We start from the raw sequence: 26,192 nt of genomic DNA, 5'->3' as shown, positions 1-26,192 counted from the left end.
AAAATTTTGATTAGGCCTTGTCTAAAAAAAAAAAAAAAAAAAAAAAAACAGGACTATATATGAAACTCAGTGGTTACATACTTTTCTAGCAAGTAGGAGGTCCCTCTTTCAACGTCTAGTAACTTAAATTAAAAAAAAAAACAAACAAACAAAAAAAAAAACTCCTTTCTTTATTTGGTCTGAATTGAATTGGCATTTCAATGTGTAAATTTAGGATGGAGAATACTGTTTATATATTCCCATCATAGGTTGGTGAGAACTAGGGCAAAACAATAAAAGATACCTCCCTTTATGCCGACATTGATTTTGGGGGAACTATAGAAGAGGACATTGCTTCCAACAAGTGTTAAACTCCAAGTTTCAATCCAAGGAGATGAAATTTTAAGATTTTAGTCAACATTCCACAAGAAAATGGACAAATCATCTGTGAAAATCAAAACTAACAAGAAGAAAAATTTCTAAATTCTTCACACATTTCTAGAACAACATACAAATGATCCAAGTAAACAAACAAATCCACAAGTCTCACTAAAGAACATAAAATCCACATTCTCTTTGATCAATTTACTTTGTTAATGCATCTTCCTCTTGTCTTTGACCCATTTGGGGCATTTTCTTATGACTGCCAATAAAGAGCACCAGATTAAATAGGCTCTAAAACCTGAGTTCAAATGAGACGTAGGTTAGTTCTTTTGTTTGCTTGATTGTTTGTTAGCTTGTTTTTTAAGGCAGAAAATTTCTGTGTAACAGTCCTAGCTTTCCTGGAACTAGTTCTTGTAGACTAGGCTGGCCTTGAACTCCCAAAGATCCACTTTCCTCTGCCTCTTGAGAATTGGGGTTAAAGGCGTGTGACACCACCACCCAACTATATGTTAGTTTTATCAGCATGTTTGAAATATACAATATTATAAATTCTTTGTATACACTTTATATTCTAATATTTTACAATCATCATGACAACAAAACCACCAAAAACTTTCATTTTAATAAAGTAGTTGGAGAAGTAGCAAGAATATTTTCTGGCTGCTAAATAAATGTCTTGATTCTTTCAGATATTATGGTCCTCCTGGACAGCATTGATATTATTTGATATAGAATCAGAGAACAAATACAAAATGCTAATTATTGAAAAAATATTCTCCTGATGTTTACATTTTATCCTGCAATTGTTTCATGACCCTATATAAACTATTTTGGGTTTTATAGCTTTTAAAATAGATAGTGAACATCAAAACCAGAACCATAAATAGTGATATTTAAAATTTACTGTAAGTTATTTTTCTATAATACACCACCCTGTTCAAATAATAATGATTGTAATACAGTTGTTTGTTATTTATGTGATGTGAGTGGAATGTAAATTCAACATTTAGCTATATTTTATGGCATATTGAAAAGCACTGGATTTTTCTGAATCATTTATTTATTTATTTACAGAATGACAATTAATAATTATATGTAGTATATAGTCTTATTGCGAAGATCACAAAAGTCATATGCTTTAAATACACCTTATAATACATGTTAAGCCTTATATTTGAGTATCAATATCCAATTAAATAACTGAATATTAGCTTTGCCATGTCAAAAGTAACAATTTCCATTAGGCATCTCTGTCTCCCGTATGTGTGTGTAGGTGTGTGTGTGTGTGTGTGTGTGTGTGTGTGTGTGTGTTTGTGTGTGTGTGTGTGTGTGTATGTGTGTGTGCTTCTTCTCTTTGTTTAAGGCTTTATGTGATGATGCATTTGAAACTCAATAATTTATAAATACTCCATTAACTGATTTCAGACTTTCACACCATAATTGAAATCATTACAGCCTTCTATGTACATCCCTCAAAGTACATTTCCTGCCTTTCTCCACTTAATGAACAAACAATAACCCTGATCCTACTTGGTCATGTTCATGCCTTGCTGCCAAGTGCAGAGATTTAGGTGAAGGCATACTTTAATTTGAAGATACTTTTTTAAAAAGTTTGTTTCAGTATCAAGAGTCCATTGTTGTAGGTAGAAAAAAAATTCAATAGTATTCATCAAAGAAAAGAAACACTGTGTTTAAGAGCTGGGCATTAAAAGTAAAGATTAATAATAATCATTAATTGAGTAATTACTATGTACCAGAAACTGTGACAGGTGGCTTCCATATGTCATGTGAGTTAAATTCTCAGCTGGAAGCATCTAACAATGCTAATTACCTGTTCAGAATGGTACTCACGTTTAGACAGATAATTTCTACTAAATTATTATCTGCCAATTTTCCTTGACTTGAAGTTCCAGGAGAGGCTAATTAACTGTGATCCACCCTCTAATCCTTTTTAGTTGCCACCCTTTCAATTACAAGCACAGCTGACTCTTCTGTTCTCCTGTAGGTTCATTCTTCCTTTAGATTCTACCTGGTTTGATTCTGTTGATGACACTAGTCTTGCCTTATGCACTGCAGCTCACTTATTCTAACCAAAGTAGAGTTTTAAAAACTTTTTATTACATTTTTACATTTTATTTTATGTACAAGGGTGTATGTTGGGGTGTATGCCATCACAATTGTGTGGAAGAAAGACCATATAGATTGAAGGAGTATGATCTCTTACCATGTATGAATCCTGGGGATTGAACTCAGGTCATGAGGCTTGGCAGCAGGTGCCTTTATGTGCTGAAACATTTCACTACCGATAAAAGTGTAAAACTTAACATTTAATCTTTCTGCAAATACCTTGGAGCTACAGGAAACTTTGAATGCTCCTCATAATGGAGATTAATATTAGACTGGAATTATAAGGAGTCAAGCTATTCATGTTGCTACTTACCACTCTATCTACATGAATTGTAATTTATGAAAACATTTCCCATTTATCTGCACCCGTCCCCACTTCTTTACATGCTTTCTTGAAGAATTCAATCTATGATGAAAATCTTAATAATAAAGAAAGGCAACTAGAAGCTATATTATCTTCTGATATTCCCCTGCATCCTAGATGAGGGATTTTTCCACCTTGTGTTTCACAATGAGTATTCTTAATGCCTTTTCTCGCTACATTTCTATTTTATAAACCATTTGCCTATAATGTAAGTTCTCGCAGTTCTAAAATGCCACAGATATAAAAGCAAAGCCTTTCTTTCTTCTTCCCTTTCCTTCACTCTCTGTTTGTGCTTCTTAAATAAGCAGTACCAGAAATGAGGTCTTTCTATTCCATTCCCTCACATAGTTATACTTTTCCAGAGAAAGCATCCTATTAATTTTATCCAAAGATAGAGAATGCATTTGTTAACCATCTGGCCTACTTTAACCTGAATTGCAAGTTAAATTAAAGCTTTCCACATGCTAGTAGGAACTATGCTTTCATTCAATACTTTTAGCCCATAAATAGAATTTTCATTACTAGAGCCATTTGAAAAAGCTTATATTTCTCAAGGTTTTCTTAAACTTAATTATCCACAACGTAAATCCATGCCATCCCAATACTTCAACTAGAGACTGGTACAGACAACCAGTTTCCTAAGATGCTTGTGTTTGGGATTATTCTTAACTTAAATCTAATTTTAGAAGATCCTGTCAGTGACCATTTTCAGATAGTGAAGCAGTATGGCAAAATCACTGAAGAAGGCCTTTGTTAAATTTTAAAGTTATTCAGCTTGCTGCTTTCATTTTCCCAACTTGAAATATTCATACAAAGAGATTGGAATGTAAGACTGTCCTTTTGGGACATAATATAGATAATTTTTCTGATTTCCATAGAGAGCAATGTCACTCACTTTTTAAAAAAGGGATAAGGGTTTGCTGAGTGGTTTAAATATTGTCATGATTCTATTTATTCTTCAGGGTTTGCTTTGGAAAAGTGTATATGTGTGTGTGTGTGTGTGTGTGTGTACATATATATGTGTGTATATATATAGTAATTTTCCATTACCTAAGATCATGGTTGAGGGAGTGAAGAATTTGAGAGATGATTTAACCATGAGGATTGAGCCCTCACTAATGCGATTAATGGTCTTGCACTGTGCAAGACAGCAGTTTGAATGACCATCTAAGAAACAATGAATGGGTCTTCACTGGACATAGAATCATCCATCTGTATTGATATTGGGCATACCATCTCTTAGAAATTGGAGAAATACATTTCTAGAGTTTATGACCCACCTAGACTGGTATTTGCTTTGATATTCTGAAGGGACTAACACTAGGTTTCCCTTAGGAAGGAGATGTTATGGATACATAACTCACCCACAAATGCTGAATTTCAAAATTTACAATTAGTTTATTAGTAGTAACCATGGACAGTCAATGAAACCTTCCTATGCAATAAAATAGCACATATGAATTCTATATGACACTATGAGTTACACTTCTTTTCTAGAGGTATATCGTGTTCCCTTGCACACACATTCAGTTTACATACTAACTGGCAAATAAGAATATTTAACAATTGTCTAAAATAATAGAAATTATCAGTAATAGAACATTATGAATTAAAATTTTGAAACAAAATAAAGCTAAGACAAATTAACTACCAAGATTACCATTACTGACAAGGATCAAAGGGGCTATTGTCTACAGCTAAAATTTTATCACTGATCTTTTAAAAAGATTTGTGTGTTTCTGTGCCTGAGTTTATTTATATATACCATGTGCAAGCATGCAAGGTAACTAGAAATTCAGAAGACAATGTCAAATCTTTAGAAAAATGAAACACAGAATTGTAAAGCAGTAGATATGGTTATTGGGAACTTGAGGCAAGTCCTAGGCAAGAGCAGGCAGTGCTATTAAGCATAAAACCATAACAACTGGCCCCTACTGATTTAGATTTAGGCAAAGTAAACACAAATTTACCTATGAGTATAACTAAAGATGAACCCATATTTAGCACAAAAGATGATTTGCTAAAATTTTTGCCAATGGTTAACAATAGCTCTAACATGATATGTTCTCACTCATAAGTGGATATTAGACATAAAGAAAAGAATAGCCAGCCTATAGTCCACAATCCCAGAGAAACTAAGTAATAAGGAGAACCTTAAGAGAGACATACATGGATCTCCCTGGGAAGGGGAAACAGACAAGTCTTCCTGAGAAAATTTTGATGGGGAGAAAGGTGGCAGAAGGGGAAGGGAGATGGGGAGGAAGGAGAAGAACATGAGGAAATGGGATGCCCAAGAAGGAGAAAGGACAGTGAGAGAGGGAAAGGAAAGAGATATCTTGATTAAGGGAACCTTTAAAGGGCTAGTGAGAAACATGACATGAGTGGAATCCCCAGAAATCCACAAGGATGATCCCAGCTAAAACTTCAAGCAACAATGGAGAGGATGCCTAAACTGGCCTTCCCCTATAATCAGATTGATGACTATCTTAAATGTCATCATAGAACCTTCAAACAGCAACTCAAAAAAGCAGATACAGAAATCTACAGGGAAGCAATGGGCCGAGCTACCAAAGACCAGTACAAGAGAGTGAGTAGCCATAGAATGAGCAAAAGGGTCAAGACCATGATGGTGATATCTACAGAATTATTTGACTCAACTAGTGAGAGCTCAGTGAATCTGGACTCAGAGCATGGGAACCTGCATAGAACCAAACTAGGCCAATGAATGTGCGGGAAAGTTGTGAGACTTGGGTAGTCTGTGGGTCCAGTGGCAGTGAGACCAGCATTTATCCCTAATGGTTGAACTGGTGTCTAGGACCACATTCTATTCAGAGGGATACCTTTCTCAGTCTAGATATAAGGAGGAGGGCCTTGGTCCTGCCTCAATGTGAAGTGTCATACTTTGTTGACTCCCAATGGGAAGTGATAGCCTCTCTGAGGAGTGGATGGGCAGTGGGGTAGGGAGAAGGGTAGGGTGGAAGGAAGGGAAGGAGTGGGAATGAGGATAGATATGTAAAATGAGAAAAGATTGTGTTTTTAAAAATCTAGATAAAAAAGAAAGAAAAAAATAGTTCTAGATTAACACTGCTTCCACTCTTAGAAATAATGAAATAGTGTCATCATTTATAGGAAACCCTCTATATTTCCCTCTATTTATTTTTTTCCTAACTTATCTCAATTAATTAATTATGAACTTTCTTATAGACAATAGAATGATATACTATTATTTAACTATCCTATCATTATAACTAACATTTATTTAATACATATTATATGCTATATATTAGCAATCTCAGTGCTCTGCAAATGATTTATAACACATAACTACTAATGTCAACATCTGAGAACAAATAGATGAAGAATAATGTGTTTGCATGTACTCAAATCATACAGTATATTAAAAAAGCTACACTATCATTCCAAAGTCATTGAGTTCAAAATCTATGCAGCAACAAAATGAATTCAAACTATGTTAAGGAGAACAATACGTTATTAGCAGTATGTTCTTGACTCAATTTGTTGCATAGTCAGTAGAAAGAATCCTATTTGTACAAGAACCAGAAGACAAATGTGTGTTTAGCATTTGGCATATTAATTTTATGTATAAGTAAAGCTTAGTGGTGGATTTTAAGAATACCTTAAAAGAAGGAAATAAAGTAACTCCTTCTTTTATTTCAGATCACTTCCAAAATAGACATGGAATTTTTATCTCTCAAAACTGCCAATTACTTCAGCGGAAGAACAATGGGCCTCTTGAGAGTGGCAGCTATAACCCAGCAAGGAAAAAGATGGAGATTCACTTCCAGAAGTATATATATTCTTCTTGGATAAATTCTGTAGCTGTTAAGTTAATTTAATTTTTTGAAATAGTACTGTAAAAATCCAATTTATGTTTTTTGAAATAAGAAATGCATATTTGAAGATAGATTGAGAACTTGTCTTTAAAATGAAAAGAGATTCTTCATAGAATAGGCTTGTGGACTTTGAATGGCTTCACTACAATTATTCTTGAGAAGTGTTTGACAAGATATTTCAGGAAATGTACCACTTTATGTTTTTTTATCAGCAACTCAAATCTAAAAATAGAAGATGTTAATATGTATGTGATCAAAATGCAGCCACAAAAAATTTGGCATATGATTGTCCACAACAGTAAAAATGGAAACGACACAATAGAAAATGAAATATTCTCGAGCTTGAGAGTGGCTGAAGAGCACTACAGGAGCACCCCACCATCTCAAATGAATAATCTACTGTTTTGCAATAACAACAAAAAAATAAATCTCACTAGGCATTTTATTTTGTTTTAAATAAAAGATAGCCAAACTTTTCTTTCTTTTCTTGAGGCTGTCTATATTGAGAGGTCTCATTTTAAACATCCAAAAACTCCATAACAACTGATTACATTATAACACATTATGGGAATTCTTTCCTTGTTAGTTAATGCTATAGACAGGAAACTAGAATGACTATTCTCAAAATTTGGAGCATTAGTCTACTCTGTGGTTCAACCTTTTTCCTCTTGTTTTTATTGAACAATTGTTACACATTTTATATAGGGCTGCATTTACACTTCACTTTGGCCGGTTATTTGATGCCATGATAAATATCTGCAAGAATCAGTTTACAACTGAAAATATTTTTTTCTGGGTTTTGTGTATTTTAACTAACAATATCTACTGCTCTTAACTTCAGAGCAATAAGAGTATGAGGCATAGGTTCTTCACATCATAGCTGACCAAAAGAAAGGAAGGAAGACAACGGGTCCAGTGCTAAGATATGCCCTTCAAAGATACACCTTCAGGGTCTTTCTTTCTAAAACCAGGGCCCTCCATTTACAGGTTCACCACTCCCCAAAATCTATGTCAATTCGGAAGCCATCAGTAGAAAGCGATGTACTAGATCAGAAATCTTATGATCTAATCATCCCATCAAACTGCCTTACAGAGTGTCCCATCAAGAAGCATGTATATAAACACAGCTCTCAGGAGGCTAAGAAAAAGAGTGAAAAGCAGAGGATAGTGATAAATAGCAAGTTCCAAACTAGTATCTTGTACATGGTGGGGTCATTGTCTCAAAGAAGAAAGAAGAAAAGGAGAAAGGATGGATGAAAAGAAGGAAGGAAGGAACAAAGGAAGGAAAAAAGAAAGGAAGGAAGAAAGTAACTATCACTATCACAGTCTAATCTGCAGAAAACAAATTGTAATGATAAGCTTTACCAGACCCAGACAGAATCACTGGTGGAATTACTATGTACAGCAGAAAGAAATAATCACAATTTTCCCACATATACGTTAAAATAGAAACAAAGTAACTAAAATGCATACAAATATTAACAAAACGTTTTTATTTAATGTATTTTCATATAATATATTTTGATATTTTATTTTAGTTTCAATCTTCCCTGCCTCTCTATCCCACATCATATTTCTCTGGAAAACAAATCAAAGCATGAAAATAAAAATAAAAACCAATAATGAACAAGCAAAGGAAAAAAAAAAGTACCCCCCAAAAAAGTAAGACACAAAAAGCCAGTGAAGTAACATGGAGTTCATTTGGTGTTGAGCAACTACACAGGAACATCATGTCTCATCTGGCAAGTAGTTGATATACACAGAAATACTCTATTGAAGAAAACTGAGTGAGATGTTTTCCCGATGGAATATGTGAAAATCTGAAATTTGTTATCCAGGAGAAGATATGTCATATGATAATGTCATGTGACACTCACACAAAAGCATGTGGAAAAAATTCACCACTCAATCCATAGTAAAAAATAATCTACTATTATTGTGAGAGTCTCTTGTTTCCACATACATAATTAAAAGCAAGTATATTTCCAGCCATAACTTACAGTCAACATTGTAGTGAATAGCCTAGCTTATGTAAGACTATAATATAAAATTAATATAATATATCTCCACATATACATAGGATTTTACAAAGGTTTTATGGAAGAAATGAATCCATTCTTGGTTATGCATTATGAAATCAAAAATTACAAAATTTAAAAAGATTCTAGAATTAAAAATGAATTTCAGAAATCTATACAATGCAAGAGTATTTCATTCTTTAAATTAACAATGAATATCAAAATTCAAACAAATTATTATTATATAATATGACAAATTCTGAAATGCTTAGGTTTAATCATGCATGTGTGAAAGTAGTTTTCTGCTTATACATAAATATATTTCATAAACATTATTAGAGGAACTTCAATTAAATGGAGAACAATTTTACGCTGACATAAAGCTTAGTATTTTTTTTATATGTGAGTTTTTCCGTGATGAGCCGGAGATTTAAAACTATCAAATAAAACCATGACATCATATTTTTGGGTATAGTTATACTGATCTCAAATTTATTCAGAAATGAAATAAAGTAAAAATAAACAAATGAGTAATATATAGAATACTGAATAGTCAGGATTAATAGGAATTCTGAAATTCCCTGACAGAAGAGTTAAGCACAGGCATAGTGGCTGGAAATCCAGTAGAAGAAAGGGAGGAAAGGATATATAAGCAGTGGAGGTGAAGAACATGATGAAGAAATCTACACAGACAGTTGAACCAAGCTTGTGGAAACTCATGAACTTTAGACTGTCTGCTGTCGAACCTCCTATGAAACCAAACAAGGCCGTCTTTATGTGGGAAAGAGTGTTGAAGTCTATAACTATCTGTGGGCTCCCTGGTAGTAGAAATGAGACCAAACTAGGCCCTCCTTATGTGGAGAGAATGGTGAAGCCTGTACTATCTGTGGGTTCCTTGGCAGTAGGAGCAGAATCTATCCCTGGTGTATGAGTTAGCTTGTTGCAGTCCATTCCCTATGGTGGGAAACAATGTTTATCCTTAATTCAGGAGGGAGAAGCTTAGTTCTTCCACAGCTTAATGTGCCAGAATTGGTTGACTCCCATCACAGCCATTGATATTGGGATGAGTGGAGGGTAGTTGATCTAGCGGTAGGGATGGGAAAAAGAACTATGATTGAATTGTAAAACAAAATTTAAAAAATAATAAAGAAAGAAAAAAAGAAGAGGCAGAGAACAAAATAGAAAAATGGAAAAGGAATAATTTCAGAATTGACTTCCATATACTTGGTTAAAATGTCTCTGACAAAAGTAAAAGTAATGCATTATAGATCATTCTATCTTTTCAGCAGATGGTAAAATGAATGTATTCCTTCATAAAATTGAAATTATCACAAAATTAATATAAAACACAATATAAACCAAAATTTAAAATGCAAACTTTAAAGTATCTGGAAAATGACTGAGTCAGAAATCTATATAGCCTTGTCTGTGTTAATGACATTTCACATTGAACAAAAAGAATTGTCCTTTAACAACAACAAAAAAAAGTCACCATCAAACTAAACCTAGAACTCTGTAAAAGGGATTATTAAGAAAACATCATGCAAGAACACTGAAATAACCCTCTACATCATAGCAGACCACCATGGATAAAAGCTGATAAACAACAGAAATAACAAAACACATACAAACTCATGAAAACTGAACAACTCTCTTCTAAATGAAAAATGGGTCAAGACTTAAAGATATTAAAGACTTCCTAAATTTCAAGGAAAATAAATACACAGCATACCTAAACTCATGAGACACAATAGAAGCAGTACTAATAGGAAAGTTCAAAGTACTAAATGCCAACAAAAACCAACAACAACAACAAAATGGAGTGATATTAAACTAGCAACTTAACAGCACACCTAAAAAGTTTATAACAACAGAAGTAATCACTCGTAAGAAGAGTAGATAACAAGAAATAAGGAAATTGAAGTCTGAAATCAGTACAATAGAAAGGAAGAGAAAAATACAATGAAACAATGAAGCAAAGTCGGTTCTTTGATAAAATCAACAAGATAGATAAACCCTTAGCCAAACTCATTAATAGGCAGAGAGAGAGAGACTATACACATTAACAAAATTAGAAATGAAAGGGGGAGACATAACAAACAACACTGAGGAAATTCAGAGAATCAAAAGAATATCCTTTAAAGACCTGTACACCACAAAATTGGATAATTTTCTCAATAGGTACCACCTAATCAATGCTGAATCAAAATTAGATAAACAACTTAAATTGACCTACAATCAATTGTGAAAATAGAAGCCTTCATTAAAATTTCCCAACCAATAAATGCAAGGCCATAAAGTTTTAGTACAGAATTCTACAAATTTTCAAAGAAAAGTTTTTACCAATATTCCTCAAATGATTCCACAAAATAGAAATGGAAGGACTGTTGCCCAATTTGTTTTATGAGGCCATAGTGCCTAATAGGCAAACCACAAAATGACTCAACAAAGAAATAAAATTACAGACTAGTTTCCTTTATGAACATAGATGTAAAACTACTCAATAAAATACTTGCTTACAAAATCCAAGAAAATATCAAAAAATCACTCACCATGTTCAAATAGGATTCATTTCATAGATCCAGGGATGGATCAATATATGAGAATCATTAAATATAACCCACTGTATAAACAAACTGAAATAACAAAAAACATATATAATCATTGCATTAGATACAAAGAATACCTTTGGCAAAACTGATATTCCTTCATGATAAATGTCCTAGATAGATTAAGGATACAGGAGAGATACTTGTATATATTAAAAATAACTTATAGCAATCTTATTGCCAATATCACATTCAATATAGAGAAACACAAATCAATTCCACCAACACCAGGCAAAAGAAAGGGTTGTCCACTCTCTACAAAATATGATACTTCAAGTTTTAGATAGTGCAATAAACAACTGAAGGAGATCAATGAGACAGAAATTGGAAATGAAGAAGTCAAAGCATCGTTATTTGCAGGTGACAATTGACACTCCAACGTGGTCAACTATATCCACTTAAAACCTCAGAAAGCTTGAAAAGGAATTCTAGAAAAAAAATACAGAATTTAACACAGCTTTTTGCTGTTTGCTGGTGGCTTGCTGAAGCTCCTTTAAGAGAGATATTTCTGACTCAGCAGTAGCAGCAGCCAAAAAAAAAGCAGCACTGTTTTGAAATGCAGGCTTTCTGGGGAGTTGCCAGTGTGACCTCTGGTTCTTTCAGGAGACCAAGTATTTGGAAGGGGTTTGTGAGCAGTGTGCTGCAACTTGCTTGATGGCAACTTGGACCCACTGTGTGCCTGGAACTTGGGTGGTGGGCACATCTCAAGGCACAAGTGAGTACCTTATTTGCAAGAAGTACCTTCTTTGACCTAGTAATGTTGCAGGTTAAATTCTTAAGCGCTTAGCATTTTAAAAAGTGCTCATACTCTCTCTCCTTCTGCTCCTGATTTGGACCTTGAGATTTCAGTATTTTGCTCCAATGTGGGTCTCTGTCTCTGTCTCCTTTCATCGCTTGCTGAAGGTTAATATTCAGGAGGATGCCTATATGTTTTTCTTTGGGTTCTCCTTATTTAGCTTCTCTAGGATCACTAATTATAGGCTCAATGTCCTTGGTTTATGGCTAGAAACCAAATATGAGTGAGTACATCCCATGTTCCTCTTTTTGGGTCTGGCTTACCTCACTCAGGATAGTGTTTTCTATTTCCATCCATTTGCATGCAAAATTCAAGAAGTCCTTGTTTTTTATTGCTGAGTAGTACTCTAATATGTATATATTCCATACTTTCTTCATCCATTCTTCCATTGAAGGGCATTTAGGTTGTTTCCAGGTTCTGGCTATCAGAAAAAATGCTGCTATGAACATCATAGAGCATATACTTTTGTTGTATGATAAGGCCTCTCTTGGGTATATTCCCAAGAGTGGTATTGCTGGGTCCAGGGGTAAGTTGATCCCGAATTTCCTGAGAAACCGCCATACTGCTTTCCAAAGTGGTTGCATAAGGTCCAAATCAGGAGCAGAAGGAGAGAGAGCACGAGCAAGGAACTCAGGACTGCGAGGGGTGCACCCACACACTGAGACAATGGGGATGTTCTACTGGGAACTCACCAAGACCAGCTGGCCTGGGTCTGGAAAAGCCTGGGATAAAGCCGGACTCTCTGAACATAGCGGACAATGAGGACTACTGAGAACTCAAGAACAATGGCAATGGGTTTCTGATCCTACTGCACGCACTGGCTTTGTGGGAGCCTAGGCAGTTTGGATGCTCAACTAACTAGACCTGGATAGAGGTGGGGGTTCCTTGGACTTCCCACAGGACAGGGAACCCTGATTGCTTTTCGGGCTGAGGGGGGGGGACTTAATTGGGGGAGGGTGAGGGAAATGGGAGGCGGTGGCAGGGAAGAGACAGAAATCTTTAATAAATAAATAAATTAAAAAAAAATTAAAGAGCAAAAAAAAGTGCTCATAGACTGTAAATAATTACAGATATGCAGTAAAAACAAATCCAGATAAAAAAGACCTATAAGAGCCGGGCAGTGGTGGCGCACGCCTTTAATCCCAGCACTCGGAAGGCAGAGGCAGACAGATCTCTGTGAGTTCGAGACCAGCCTGGTCTACAAGAGCTAGTTCCAGGACAGGCTCCAAAACCACAGAGAAACGCTGTCTCGAAAAACCAAAAAAAAAAAAAAAAAAAAGACCTATAGATGAGTCATAATGCTGCATGGATGGATGTAGGCTTGGAAGAGAGAAGAAAAAGTGTATAGAGAGTTGAAAAATAAGTTAAAAATAGTCTTTAATAAGACAGAGTACAGATAATCATATATTAAAAGGAAATAAGGAAAAATAGGCCCATGTAAAGATAAAAATCCACAGAGAGTCTGGATTATGTATACTAATGTGATTTTTTGATTTTTTTCACTGTGAAGCACAGAGAGACATTTCATTGTATGGGCTACTAAGCTAAACAAGCATGAATATTATAAAGGTATCATGACTTCAGACTTTGAGTCAAAGGATATGGCGCTCTGTAAAAGAGGTTCTTTTGTATTCACAGAAGATGAGAACCCCTGGGTTTCATCCAGGTGAATATGGTTTCATGGACCAAGGACTCCTGAAAGGTCACTGTGAATACCCTCAAAAAATTACTTCACCCACCTTCTGACTGAGATGAACCTAATACACAGGATACACCATAAAAGACATAATTAACAGCACCCTCGAACAACAGGAAGCAGTATGGACAAAACTGTGCCCATATTCTCAAATATTGTTCATAAATGTTCTTTTACATTTAAAGGGGGATATGCTGTAGAGATTTGCATTGTTATAGATCTTGGTTTATTGATACAAATTTAAGGTTAATTTTGTTATATGTATATATTTCTGTTCTTTAATGGGGTATTGTGATTGTATAGTTCATTTAACATATAACTAAGAAATATAGGTTAATAGAAAATCATCAATAATATTTAAGCTTGTAGTCATATTAGAAAGATTTTCTAGAAGTAAATAATATATTACAGATGAGTAGGCATTCTTCATATCTTTCAAAGACTACAGAATATGGCATTTAAAATGTTTTAAGAACTTAGGACTTTTCATGACAGTGAGACACACCTGTTCCTGGCAGCACCAAGCTACTTCAAGAAGATGATGGACATTAAAGAGGCTCCTTATGGAGTTTGTAAGCATTTGGGCAAAAGAATGATCTTGGCTGACTACATTAACTGGACATGCAGGACCTGCAGAGAAATGACTGCTGAACTTGCCTGAAGGTGAGATGATCCTTTGGGGTTTCTGCTTCATGAAAGACTCTGCAAGATATTCTGAAGAAAGTGATTGAACTGTTTTTGAAATCTCCTGTTTTGTAAAACAGTCTGTTGGATACTATGGGCCTGGAGGCTGAAGATGGATGCCCCAACAGTACAGAAAAATTTTGGGTGGCTGTCTAGGCAGCAAGATGTCTCTGTCAATTCTAGTGTTTTGGAAGTTGCTTACAAAGCACTTCCTGTTTACTTAGGTAATATGATGTCCTTCTGGAGTTTTTGATGGGGATGAAGAATAGATAGTTATCATTATAGTTTTCCTTAGTTATAATAAAAGATAATGTAAATAGAAATATTGTATCTGTAATTCTTGCTTGATATCTGTTATATGCAATTTTACTATGCTAAAGTTAAAACCTTTCTTTTTATTTAAACAGAAAAGGAGAGTGGTGATCTCTCCACTATGTGGGTGTGTTGCTTTTCTTGGTTAATGAATGAATAAACTGCCTTGGCCTGTTGATAGGACAGAACTTAGGTAGGTGGAGAAGACACAACTGAATGCTGGGAGAAGAAAAGATTCAGAGAGACACCTTGAAGCTGCCAGAGACAGATGCTGGGAATTGTACCTGGTAAGCCACTGCAACATGGCAATATACAGATTAATAGAAATGGGTTAAATTGATATATGAGTTAGCCAATAAGAAGCTTGAGCTAATGGGCCAAGAAGTGATTTAATGAATACAGTTTCTATGTGACTATTTCAAGTCTAAGCTAGCCAGGCAGCCAAGACAAATAAGCTGCCTCTCCCTGCAACATATAATAGTATACATATGTAACCATAAAAATTCCTCAAGATAATACCTGCAGCTAATAAACACTTTGATCAGAGAAGTTGAATACAAAATTAAATGAAAAAAATCGGTAGCCCTCATACACAAATGACAAAAGGAATGGAAAGAAATCAGGTAAATAACTCTTTTTGCAATAACTTCAAATAATATAAAATATCTTGGGATAACTAACTAAGCAAGTGAAAGACTTATATGATAAAAAAAGTAATTTTTGAAGAAAGACATTAAAGAAACTATCAGAAGATGGAAAGATCTCCTATGCTCACAAATAGCTAAAATTATCATAGTAAAAATGGCTAGTCTACTAAAGCAGCCTGTAAAGTCAATCTGATCCCAACCAAAATCCAAACACAATTATTTATAGATATTGAAAATGCAATTCTCAATTCCATATGAAAATGCCAACAATCCAGGCTAGCTAAAACAATCTTGAACAATAAAAGAACTATTGGAGGTTTCACTATTCCTGGTTTTTAAATCAAAGACCAAGACATAATTCTAAGCATCTATAGATAAAGAATTTTTTATAAAGAAGTCAAAAGAATACACTAGAGAAAAAAGATAGCATCTTCCATAAATAGTGATGGTCAACTGAATGTCCACATGTGTAAGAATACAAATAAATCCATATTTATCACTCTACATAAAAGTCAAGTTCAAATGGATCAAAGATTTCAGCATAAAACCAGATATATTGAAGCTGATTTCAGCATAAAACCAGATATATTGAAGCTGATTTCAGCATAAAACCAGATATATTGAAGCTGATAAAAGAGAAAGTGTGGGACAGCCTTGAAAACATTGGTATAGGAGACAACTGTCTGAACCGAACAGAAATAGTGTAGGCACAAAAATAAACAATTAACAAATAGGGTATCATATAACTGAAAAGCTTCTGTAAATCAAGGCAGCATCAATAGTACAAAATGGCAGCCCACAGAATAAGAACATATTTTTACTAACTCCATATTTGATAGGGACTAATATCTAAAATTTACAAAGAACTATAAAAACTAAATATCCAAAAACAAGTAATCAATTAAAAATGGGGTACAGATTTAAGCAGAGAATTCTCAAAAGAGTAACTCAAATGGTGAGAAACACTTAAAGATATATTCAACATTCTTAGCCATCAAGACTTTAAGATTTCATCTTAACAAGTACACTAATAGCTAAGAAAAAAATAATCACATGTTACAGCTTATGCTTATGAGGCTATAGAGTAAGGAGAACACTCCTCCATTGCTGAGTGGAATACAGACTAGTATAAGCACTATGATAATCAATATGGCAGCTCACCCAAAAGTGGAGAATGGATTTAGCTCAAGATCCAAGTATACCACTCCTGGACATATACCCAAAGGATTCTCCATCCTACCACAAAAACACTTGTTCAACCATGTTTATTATGGCCTTATTCATAATAGTCAGAAACTGGAAAGAACCTAAATGTCCCATAATAGAAGAGTAGATGAAAATGTGGTACATTTTACAATAACTCAGCTGCTAAAAAAAAAAAAGTGACATCATGAAATTTATAGGGAAATGAATACAAATAGAAAAAAATCATCCTGGGTAAGATAATCCAGGCCCAGAAAATAATCATGTTGTGTATCCCCTTATCAGGATATATTAGCCATAGAGGAAATGATAACCAAGGTACAAACTATATACACAGCAAGATTTGGTCAAGAGGTGCACAAGTGTGTAGGGGATTATATGGAAAATTATATGGATAATTCTGAAAAGAGACAAAATAGATTTTAATGGCAGACTGATGTGGCAACTCAGTGATGAGGTGTGTTGATAAGGGATGGAAGGAGAGAGTACTAGAATTGCAGAGCATTTGTGGGGATAGAAATATATTTCAATGGAAACTTCCTGGAATGTACGAAGGTGATCCTATTGAAAACTAACTGTGGGTATGGAGTCCCAACTTGTCATCTCTTGTCACCAGGCAAGGATTCCAACAGAAGAACTGGATTACACTCATGTAAGTTCTTAGCCAAGGTGGTCTAATGAAAATCCCCAAACAACCCGGAATATTGCTAAGACAAGAAGTTGTTCTCCTACAAACTAACAGTATGATTCCATTGTCCAGGGTGGAGGAAAACACTCATACAAATTATTGAACATGGAGAAGTCTAACTGGTGCCTACATGGATCCTCAGCACATATCTCTTTGGTGCTTGAGGGTACATTGCATGTTACCAAAAGAGAAATGTGTGTTTTATAAACTGTTATTCCTGCAAGGTATACTAGGGAATTGGCAGAACTTATGGGAATAGTCAATCAATGTCTGTTTTGACTTAAGTCCCAGTCCAGCAGAAGGAATCCATAACCAACACATCTTTGTAACCAAGAACCTGAGACTAGATAGCTCAGAAACTTATGGTAAATCCAATCAGAGAGGCTTCCTCTGGCATCAGTGGGAACAGAAGCAGAGACCCACAGTCAGATATTATGCCATTATTCAATAAGAGAGTCTAAATTGGATTAGAGAGATGAGTGAAGAGAGAGAAAAAAAGATAAGGAGAGGAGGACACCAGTGGCCAGCCACCCAGCAACACACCTAGCTATGGAGTAAGAAGGAAAGAGATATATCAATAGAGAAAGGTAAAAGTCCAAAGACAAAGGTAGATGGTAAATTTTCAGTTAAGAAAAACTGTCTAGAAACAACCCAAGCTAAGGTCAGACATTCATAAGTAAGAATAAGTCTCAGAAAAAAAAAGAATAGGTCTCAGTGTATTTATTTGGTATCTGGGTGGTGTGCCCCCAAAGGGCAAAGAGTAAAAAAAAATATTATACCTACAACACACATTCATAAAGCCATAAAAGCAAGTGTACAAGCAAGATGGGGCTTGAAAGATGACTCAACAATCAAGAATATTTCCTGCTGGTCCAAAGGGTCTGAACTGGGTGCATTCATCCATGCCACACCTGGTAACTCAAGCACCAGTGTATCTGATGCCATCTTCTGACCTTTGCAGGCACCTGTAAAAGTTACAGAAGTTAAAAGATGTGCACTCATTCCTACACAAACATGCATGAATACATTAAAAACCAGAATACAATCTTTTGGAAAAGGAAACAAGAATCAGTAAAAGAGATTTTAATCTGAAAACTGAAACAACTTGAGCAAAGCAGTATTCAAAATCCAAAGAATAAAATTACAACCCAAAGTGGAAAATAATTGTTTATGAGCTAGTATTTTAATAAATAAATTATTGAAAATTATGAAATGGAGAAGTATCAAATCTCTCAGGCTAAATTCTAAATAAAGTATGTAGATTTAATATGCAAAAGGAAGTGAAGAAAAACTTTGTACTCATGAACCCTGGACTGCACAAATTAACCTTCTTGAAAATAATCAGTATAAAAGGAAACCAAATAATGTGATTTTACTGTGGAGAAACCTAATAAAAATGATTTCAGCTAGTAAAGAAGGTCAGCTTCAGCATTCATAAATCATGGTGAGAAAAACATGTCCATGGTATTATGTGATGAAAATGAAACTTTTGTTCCTTGTTCTTCCTCCTCAAAAGCTGTAAACACAGTCTAATTAGCAGGCTCTTTTAAGGTATTCACAGATAAGAATAAAACTAACCATTACTCCTTACTCAATCAAGATCATCCGAAACAAGAAGAGTTTGGCTACTGCTACAAACAAGAGGACTGTATAGAGAAAAGAAACTATGAAATGTGCTAAAAATTTTTATATGAACAGGAAGACCAAGAGAATTTGATAGACATATGTACTTTACTTAATAATAATTTGGTGTAGGAAGTCCTTCTTTATATGTGTTGCTTTTACTGAGTAATGAATAAAGAAACTGCTTTGACCTGTGATAGAGCAGATTAAAGCTAGACAGGAAAACTAAATTGAATGCTAGAAGAAAGTAGGCACAGTCAGAATTCGTGTGTTGACCACCAGAGACGGATGCACCGGACACTTGCCAGTAAGTCACAGCCACATGGTGATACACAAATTAATAGAAATGGATTAATTTAAGATATAAAAGCTAGCTAACAATATGCTTAAGCTATTGGCCAAACAGTATTGCAAATAATATAGTTTCTAAATGATTATTTTGGGGGTAAGTGGCCAGGAACGAATGAGCAGTTTTTTTCTCCACAAAATGGTCTGTCAGTGTGGTCTGAAATGTTTGGGACTGATGCCCACCACCCACTTTGGGTCTGAATACTTGTGTGTCCACTCAGGGATAGGAGGAAAGTAGCTAAGACAATGATACTGGTCAGCAGCCCTGCCTGAGCAATAAGCACAATTGGGTCTTCTAGGAGTGCATGGCAGATTCCTGATGCCATACACATAGATAATTCCAGCCCATGTGGTGCACTGCATATCAGATTTATCTTTTACCCAGATAAAAAAGGTTTATGTGCTGCTTGGTGCTACCCAGAGTTGAGGTGTTAAGGCTGGCTCTCACCTGGCAGTCCCAGAGCTAGCAGTGAAATACCTCTGCCATATTGAACGCCTGAGAGAAGCAGAACTAGAACCCAAGGCTGCTGTGACCAAGCTGCTTACCATTTAAAAAGTTCTCCAAGACAAAAAAGGATTACAGATATACAACAGACAGATAAAAACATATAAGACCTCTAAATGAGACACAGTGTATTCAATAGTGTAAGTAGGCTTGGGAGATAAAAGAAGAAGAATATAGAAAAAGAAATAAAAGAAAGAAATTAAAAAACTAAAACAAAGTCTTTAACGAGACAGTGTACAGACAGACATATATTAAAGAAATAAAGAGAAATAGGTCACCTAAAGATGGAAAATACACAGAATCTGATTATGCAGACTATTGTGTTTTCTTTGATTTTTTTTTTTTGATTATAGAGAGACATTTGATTCTGAGTACTGCTAAACTAAACCAACCAATATACTTTAAAGGTATTTTGACTTCGATATATGGGTCTAAGGATATGTTGCTTTGGTTAAGAGGTTGTTCTTTTGTTTTCACAGAAGATGAGAACCTGTGGATTCTTTCAGACCAATGTGGTTTGATGGACAAAGATCCCTAGACTGGTCACCATGAACACCCCAAAAAATTACTTTGCCCAACCAAAAGCAGAAAGCAGTTTTGGAGAAAACTATGCCCAAATTCCCAAATATTTGTTATAAATTTTTGTTTACATTAAAGGGATATATGCTATAGAGATTTGTAATTGTATGGATCTTGGTCTTTTGATACAAATTTAAGATCATTTTTGCTCTTGATTAAGGTATTGTGTTTGTGCAGTTTATTTAAAAATGTAATGCATAATTAAGGAATATAGGTTAATAAATAATCATCTATAATTGTCAAGCTTGTTGTAGGCCCATACTTCTATGTGGTATGGCAGCCAGGCTATCAGTCTTAGTTCCTCATTTGAGGTGGTCACAGAACCTTCCAGACAGGCTGTCACTAACCTAACAAAAGTTCAAGATGTTGCTCTGCTCTTTCTTTGTAATTTGCAGGATACCTGAAAAGAAATGCTAATTCAGCCTATGTGACAGCAACCATACTGACCAGGAAGATGTGACAGCAGGCACAGGTAGTTATAGACATGACTAAAAGCCACTCACCTGGTTACCTAGGAAACAGAATGCTATGTATTTCCCCCTCAGTTAAATTTTGGTGATAAAATGATAAAAACTGTTTGGGGAATAAATGAGGAATTCTTCATCATGTGAACTCAGGATTTTATGAAGGATCATGGAGAGTCTCCTTCCCGATAAAGCCATGTGAGTTGTGTCTTTATTTCTGTGCCTCCACGTCAAGCAAGAGAGAGAGAGTTTATTTTGGGGTCTGGTCAAAAGTAATAATTTATCGTCTGGGCTAGCACCAGATTTCAACAGCTTATAATCATATGTGTTAGGTTTTGTAGATATATAGAGATATATGACCCACAGAAAAATGACTGCTGAAGTTGCCTAAAACAGTGAGACAGTCTTTTAGGGTACCTGCATCGTGAAAGAGTCTGTCAAACATTCTGAGAGACACACAAGAAAGTGCTCAACATACTGGCAATATAGGCAGAATGATCCTTTAAATTTCCTGCTTAACGGAAAAATCTGCTGGATACTATGGGCCTATAGGCTTAAGATGGGTGTTCCACTGTTACAAAAGGATTTTGGGTGACTGTCCAGGCAGCAAGATATCCCTGTAATTTCTAGAGTTTTGGAAGTTAGTTACAATGCACTTCCTGATAACTTGGGTAATATTATATCTTTCTGGTATCTTTGATGGACTTGAAGTACAGTTATAGTTTTCCTTAGTTATGATGAATGATAAAGTAGATATAAATATTGCGACTGTAATTCTTGCTTGATACCTGTTTTGATATATGTAATTTTAATATATTAAAGTTAAAACCTTGCTTTTTATTTGAACAAAATAGGGGAAATGGTATGTATATTCTGTATATGTGTTGCTTTTATTGGTTTGTGAATAAAGAAGCTAATTTTGACTTGTGATTGAGGAGAATAGAGCTAAGCAGGAAAATTAAACTGAATCTTGCGAGAAAATAGGCAAATTTAGGGAGAAGCCATGTAACCCCCACCAGAGTCAGATACGTCAGAAGCTTGCTTGTAAGCCACAGTCATGAGGTGATGCACAGATTGATAGAAATGAGTTAATTTAAGATATAAAAATTAGGTAACAATACGTTTAAGTTATTGGCTAAACAGTATTGCAAATAATATAGTTTCTGAGTGATTATTTGGGTCCAAGGGGCTGGTAATAATTATCATCTTCCCGCAAAATCAATTAATCAATTATTGGTTGCTTATTTGTAACAAATAAACCACCATGAGTCAAGTAATTAGAATGAAATATGTGGATTTACCTGAGATTACATTGTAGTAAATGCTCAATTTTTGTGTTCTAAAAGGACTTTTAATTTTAAAGTGTGTTATATTATGGTGCTGGAGAAAGGACTCAGGGTTTAATGGTGTTTGCTGCTTTAATAGATGTTCTAGGTTCAGTTCTCAGCACCCATATCATGGCTCATAACAATGTGTATGAGTGATAGTTCCAGGTGATCTGATATTAATCTGTATACTACCAAAAAGCGGACAAGTAGCCTGCTTCCACAGACTGGTTCAACAACGTGGTAGACTAAATACATGTAAAACCTGAAAAGGCTTAAAAATTAATTGTAGAAACAAAAGAACAGAGTTAAGAGTGGTTTACTAGAGGCATTTTTTGGGTGGGTTTTGTTTGCTACAAGCAAGCAAAGGCATGTATCATTATAGATAGGTTTTTTTGATTCTTCCTTAATAGGAATAAAAGCCATGCAATTTTAAAATGCAGTTTCCTTGGCCATGCCACCAGCACAAACTCTGGCTAAGGAGCATTTCAATGGCATTTGTGGGCCCGGATATTTTGTGTCCACTTGAGATCAGGAGAAAAGCAGCTGAGACCATGCCCATGGCTCCACACTCCCTGACTGGGCAGGAAGTGGGATCAGATCTAATAGGCTTGCATAGGCAGTAGAGCATGGCAGATTCCTGCCACCATACACAGAGATATTTCCAGGCTGTGCAGTGCTCTGCATGACAGATTTAGCTATTACACAGATAAAAAAGGGCCTCCACCATTTTAAAAGTGGAGAGAGTCAGAGCCAGCACACAGAGCACCTGCAACCAAGCTGCTTACCATTTTAAAAGCTCTCAAGACAGTGAAGAATTACAAATGTGCAATAAAGACAAATCCAGATGAGTCATGGTGTTGGATAAATGTACATAGGCTTGGGAGAGGAAAAAAAGAGCATAGAAAGTTAGAAAAAGAAGTAAATGTTTTTTTTAAATAGGTATAGTCATAGATTAAAAGGAGTAATGAAAAATAAGCCAAGTAAAAATGGAAAGTTCACAGAGAGTGAATTTTGTATATTATTGTGTTATTTTTTTTAATTTTTTGACTGTGAATGAGCTAACTACAGAGACGTTTCATTGTATGGGCTGCTAAGCTAAACAAGCATGCATACTATAAAGGTATAATGACTTCAGAATGTGGGTCCAAGGATATGTTGCTTTGGAAAAGAGGTTTAGCTTTTGTTTTCCACAGAAGATGAGAATCCATGGATTGCTTCCAGACCAATATGGTTTGATAGACCATGTTCCCAAGAAAGGTTGCCATGAACACCCTTAGAAAATTACTTCACCCATCTACTGACTGAGATGAATCTAACACATAAGATATACCATGAAAGACCTGATGATATTTGGGGACAGTGCCCCCAAACAGCAGGAAGAAGTTTGGAGAGAAATAACTATGCCCATATTCCCAAATAGTGTTTATAATTGCTTGTTTATATTTAAAGGGGGGATATTTATATTTATCCATCTATAGAGATGGATAATTTGCATTGGTATAGATCACGGTTTATTAATACAAATTTAAGGTAAATTTTGTTACATGTATATGTATTTCTGATCTTGATTAATGTATTGTGATTTTATAGTTCAGGTCTCATCTCCAAAATATACAAAGAACTCAAAAAACTGGTCATCAAAAGAACAAATAATACAATAAAAATGTAGTACAGACCTAAAAAGAGAACTCTCAACAGAGGAATCTAAAATGGCTAAAAGACACTTAAGGAAATGTTCAACATCCTTAATCATCAGAGAACTGCAAATCAAAACAACTCTGAGATTCCATCTTATACCTGTAAAAATGGCCAAGATAAAAAATACTGATGACAGCTTATGCTGGAGAGGTTGTGAGGAAAAGTGAACATTTATGCACTGCTGGTGGGAATGCAAGCTGGTACAACCTCTTTGGACGTCAGTGTGGTGATCGCTCAGAAAATTAGGAAACAACATTCCTCAAGACCCAGTAATACCACTTTTGGGTATATATCTAAAGGATACTCAATGTGCCACAAGGGCATATGCTCAACTATGCTCATAGCATCACTGTTTGTCATAGACAGAACCTGGAAACAACCTAAATGTGCCTCAACCAAAGAATGAATAAGGAAAACGTGGTACATTTACACAATGGAGTAGTACACAACAGAAAAATAATGATATCTTGATTTTTGCTGGAAAATGGATGTGACTAGAAAACCTTATTTTGAGTGAGGTAACCGAGACAGAGAAAGAAAATTATCAAATGTACTGACTCATAAGTGATTTTTAAACATAAAGCAAAGAAGATCAGCCTACAAATCATAATCCCAGAGATTTAGACAACAATGAGGTCACTAAGAGAGACTTACATAGATCTAATCTACATGGGAAATAGAAAAGGACAAGGTCTCCCGGATAAATTAGGATCATGGGGACCTTGGGGGAGAGAAAGGGGGGAGGGGAGAGGCCAGGAGGGGAGCAGAGAAAAATGTAGAACTCAATAAAAATCAATAAAAATAAGATAAAATAATGTAGTGTATAATTAAGAAATATAGGTTAAGAGATAGTCATTTTAGTTAGATTTTCTAAATGTACAAAAATGTAGTTCAGATGGATAGGTATTCTTCAAATCTTTCAGAGACCTTCAGAATACGGCATTTAAAATGTTTTAATAACTTAAGACTTTTCATGACCATGAGACACATCTGCTCCTGGCAGCAACAATTACTTCAAGAGGAAGATAGGCATCAGGAAGGCTCTTTATGGAGCTGGTTAGCTATTTTGCCAAGAAACAGCTCTTGTCTGGACTGCTTAACCAGATATTCAGGATCCACAGAGAAATGACTGCCAAACTTGCCTAAAGGTGAGATGTTCCTTCTGGATTCATGCTTCGTAAAAGAGTCTGCTAGACATTCTGCAGGATACAAAAAAAGCGACTGAACTGTCTTTGAAATTTCCTGCTTCATGGAAAAGTCTGCAGGACACTATGGGCCTGTAGCCTGAATATGGATGCCCCAATTTGTCAAATGACTGAATGAGGGAATAACAGTAGCTTTTTTTAGGAATATTAAACACAAATATTTCAAGTAATGACCTCATAATTAACCCATCATTCTGGGCAATTGTGTCAATACAGAAGCATATACATCCCATTTCCCTTCCTTAATGAATTCAAGGTTGCTTTACTAACCATCAGCTTTGTGGTTCCCGTTATCAAAAGCATACTATAGTGTTTCTCCTATGGTCTGGGAAGATTTGAAGGTAGATTTAACCATACCTCTAATCATGCAACAATCCTACTGTATCTACCAGAGAATCTCTTTTCGTCTTCCCTTTACAAAAAAGAAAATTGAACAATTTCACCCACATCATAAGGACAGTTATGTGGAAAAGTGCTACCACTTAGTTCTAAGTCTACGCTTTTCAGAACATCATGATTCCTTTAAGTACAAAAAAAAAAAAAAAACAAAACAAACAAAAAATAAACCTCTAATAAACCTCCCATTTCCTTGGCTTTATTATAACTCAGTATTAGTGCACTTATATAAAATACTCAAGGCTCTTGATTTGACCTCAGCCCTAGGGGAAAAAATAATGTAACAGAGTATAGATAATCTAAGTAGATGTATTTGTATGTGTTTGTGAGGAGCTGGTGTTGTGATTCTCAGGAAAGGCCTTAAAGATTTGTCAGTTTTCAGGTTTATTTACCTGGTCAACAGAAGTGAGTATTCCACAGAATTTATAATTTTTTGTGTGAACATAATGTTATCCTCTGGTGTAAAACAAAGTGTAAAAGCCTAAAATTAGGATTCAAGTGTACATTCTGAGTTAATAGTTAATCAATATGAATTTATTCTGTTCTCAACTCATTTAACTAAATGAGTGCAAAGGGCAAGAAGTCAAGATTAGGAATCAGGAAGATAACTTATTAAATAAGAAAGAAAATAACTGTAGGGAACAGTGTGAAAAACAACTGTGAAAGCTGATAGTCTCTCACTTTA

General features: G+C 35.1%; 1 protein-coding gene across 6 annotated transcripts in view; it reads right to left on the bottom strand.

Moving 5' to 3' along the window:
* The window catches only part of Cntn6 (contactin 6), a 355,535-nt gene that overhangs the window by 94,105 nt on the left and 235,238 nt on the right, over positions 1–26,192 (bottom strand). The gene's annotated exons all lie outside the window — the stretch shown is intronic.

This window comes from Microtus oregoni, unplaced genomic scaffold, assembly GCF_018167655.1.
Source record: "Microtus oregoni isolate MIOR12 unplaced genomic scaffold, Mior012 000002F_ref0000024, whole genome shotgun sequence".
NCBI classification, from domain to species: Eukaryota; Metazoa; Chordata; class Mammalia; order Rodentia; family Cricetidae; genus Microtus; species Microtus oregoni.
The sequence above is the reverse complement of the archived record's forward strand: the minus strand, read 5'-3'. Positions and strand labels throughout refer to the sequence as shown.